Raw genomic sequence first — 3,200 nt, forward strand, 5'->3', positions numbered from 1 at the left:
TTAGTTTTCACATAGTGATAGGGACCTTGATTATTGTGAAATTGATTTGCTACGGAGAAAAGATGGCGAGGATGATAAATTTTAATGCTTGTTTATCAAAACATTCGCATGTGCAGCATAAGAGCTTTCGTCTAGACATGCTTGAGAGCTAATCTTGCTAATTCCTTCGTTGGTCGTCTGAGCTCATATTGTCTGTTCTCAATCAAATTTAGTAATCTTGATAGTAATTTAAATCGGCTCTTGCATTTCAAATTATGATAAAATCAAGGCTCATTTCTCAAAGCATTCGCATTTGCCATTTTAAAGGTTTTTCCCTGCCTGGCTTTAGAGGTAATGTTGCTGATCCTTCCTTAATGTCTGATGGAGTTCTAGACATAGGTATTTTTTTCTTTTTCCATTTTGTTTTATGTACTCCATTGGATGATAGTGTATTCCCAGTTATAATATAATATCATGTTTCTCAACATTCGTAGTTGCAACCTAAGAGCTTTTGCCCAGCCAGGCTTGAGAGCTAATCCTGTTAAATCCTTCATTGGATGTGTGACATCATATTTCAGCTCACTGATCAATTTGTTCCATATTATTCCGCGAACTAGTTTTCTCCTCTGCAATTCTTTTTGGTCTTGACCTTGTTTTGTGTTTCTCATCTGTTTATTGTGGATAGTAACTTTGTTGGACAATTAAGAAAACACTAACATGGCATACCATTTTTCGTGACTGATTGGTGCACTCAATGTACCGTGGTGCTGCTGCTCCTGGCCTTGTGGAGGCCTCCCGCGCTCCACATGTGGCTGTAGGCTTCGGTGGCCCTGGGCTTGACCTCCTCGTCGTGGCAGCCGTGTGTCTCAGCCTTGGTTACAAGATCTCTGGAGTCCGGTGAGCTCTCTAGTGAGCTATTGGTTCACCCTTCAGTTCTTTTGCTCCAATGTGCTATGTGATATCTGATTTGTCCTTATGCTCCGGCTTTATAGGTGGTGACCCAAGTTTGAATTATGGTGTTGATATTCACCTGATCACATGTCATGCATGTAGGTGAATAATGGCCGAGGCGCCAAGCCTTGTTTGACTTGTGGTAGTCGCTTATGGCGCTGGAGTGGTACATGGAGGGGGAGAGGTGGACGCCATGCTGCCCTGATGCAACAACAACGGCAAGGGGAGAACTGGAGCTGGTGGCTGGCCTGGAGGGAGGAGACTTGGATCCGACATGGTTTTCTTACATTAGTTGATGTACCTCTTGTGATCTGGGCAGTTTAGATATATATCGGTAAGCAAGTGTAGTAGTAGCACTTGAGGTGGTGTGCAAGTATGTCTAGTTGCTAGCTTGTGTGTTCTTCTCGAATGGCAGCTAGAGCTTTGCTATATCTATATGATGTAGTATTAGTTAGTGTGAACACATACATCCATCGGTCAGAGGATCTTATGAAGATTGCTACTGTCCGATTTTTGTTTTTGTTCCAACTTGAAGCTGAAATAATATTGCTAGAGCACTTGATGGTAGTACTAGTATCTACTTTCCTGTGGCCGGCAATTGTATGATTGATCAATCAACTGAGAGACAAGGAAAAATCATCTACCATTGGTACGTACGTGGTGCATGGATTTTGTGGCTAGGATGCACATTCAGCTCAGCATGATGTAACCGTGATGACAGCCACGCTCTATTTTATTTTGTTTAGTCTTACAAGGTAAGATCGATCTTGACAAGAGATGAGCTCGCAGGTAGCGATATGGACGAATCTGCATGCATAACGGATCTTCTTTCTTTTATCTCGTCTATATGAAACACAAAGGGAATCCCGATCTCGTTGTGAATAGGGAAACTAGTATCTGAATTTTAGGAAATAAACAGAGCATCTGAATTTTAGGAAGTAAACAGAGTAATTGTTATTATGGTGGGGAAAAAATCGTGAACATTAAAAGCATTCCCTCTGATCCCTCCGTGCGGCATGCGAAACGGTGGATCTTAGCTCACATACAATCGGTTCCGGAAAACAAGCCGCCCCTGATAAGTTAATTGGGCTGATTGATTGAACGTATTAATTATGTTAATTATGATACGACCCTTGGTTTACTTTTTTGTGTCTGGGGAGAAGGAATGCACGCCATGTCAGCAATCCATGTGCTATACCCATCCCTGCCGTCCATCTATCCATCCTCGCCGTGAAGGAATGAAACTGATGTAGAGTAACCAAGGGAAATCTCATCATACCTTTTTTCCCGCTTTTAGTTTCGCGGCAAATATTTCAAACCAAGCTACCTCCTCTATAAGTACAAGGCCATCACGGCAGACCGCGTGCGGGGAGCGTGTGTGACTTAGACTTTGACTTTGACTTGTCGAGGAGAGGAGAGGACTCATCATCCTGGATGCTTGGCGAGGCGACGGAGTGGTGAGCGGGGAAGCTGCATCTCCGCTTCTGTCCGTGGATGGGTCGCATGCCGTCCTGGCTCAGCTCTTGAATCTTCCGGCGATGGATCCAGGTAATGACAAAACGATATGTTTTTCCTGGGTTTTTTTTTTGCTTCTTCCAGCAAATCTCTGTGTTCGCATCTGAGTTTGGTTTTATTCTTTACCGGCCGGACCCTGGATCGACTCTCGGTTCATCTTCTTCTTTGTTAATTTGGATCTAGTAATATGAACTTGGTCCATCGTATTCGATCGATCCGTCGATTTGGGCACGCACGCGTGCGGATTGCTAGCTAGCGTAATTAAGTCCAACTCCAGGTGTTCGCTCGCGTGGAGTGGACGATGTCCGTCGGTTCCTCCATCGTATAGCTGTTCGCTCGCGTGAGATTAGAGGTTGCGCGACGGCTATCTACAATACCTGCTTGGCGTATCCTGCCGTGAATTGCTCAATCTATCTCAGCTCTGGCAAAAAGTTGAGTGGTTTTGTTCCAGGATCGGCGGGAGAGTGATTAACCGGGTTAAGTCAAGGAAGTTGGCTGTGTGAAGCTAAAAGGGGAGCTTTGCCAAACTGAATTAAATCTGGCCTGGTCATGCATGCCGAACTGAATTTAGTGCGAGTCATGTATTCAGCTGCTGAGTGCTGACTTTGGTGACGTCAAGCTCCACGAATATTCATTTCGCCTACCCGTCTTGAGAAATAGTGGTACCGAAATGCAACTATACGTTATCAACTCGAACGATCGCCTTCTCTCCAATGATGTAGGACTTCCAGATTTTGTACCTCCGTCTAGCTCGG

At 44.3% G+C, this 3,200-nt stretch overlaps 1 pseudogene; it reads left to right on the forward strand.

Annotated features, from left to right (window-relative positions):
* The first annotated feature begins 437 nt into the window (after positions 1–437).
* Positions 438–548, forward strand: LOC124704776 (annotated as a pseudogene).
* The last annotated feature ends 2,652 nt before the right edge of the window (positions 549–3,200 follow it).

This window comes from Lolium rigidum, chromosome 3 (genome assembly GCF_022539505.1).
Source record: "Lolium rigidum isolate FL_2022 chromosome 3, APGP_CSIRO_Lrig_0.1, whole genome shotgun sequence".
Taxonomy (NCBI): domain Eukaryota; kingdom Viridiplantae; phylum Streptophyta; class Magnoliopsida; order Poales; family Poaceae; genus Lolium; species Lolium rigidum.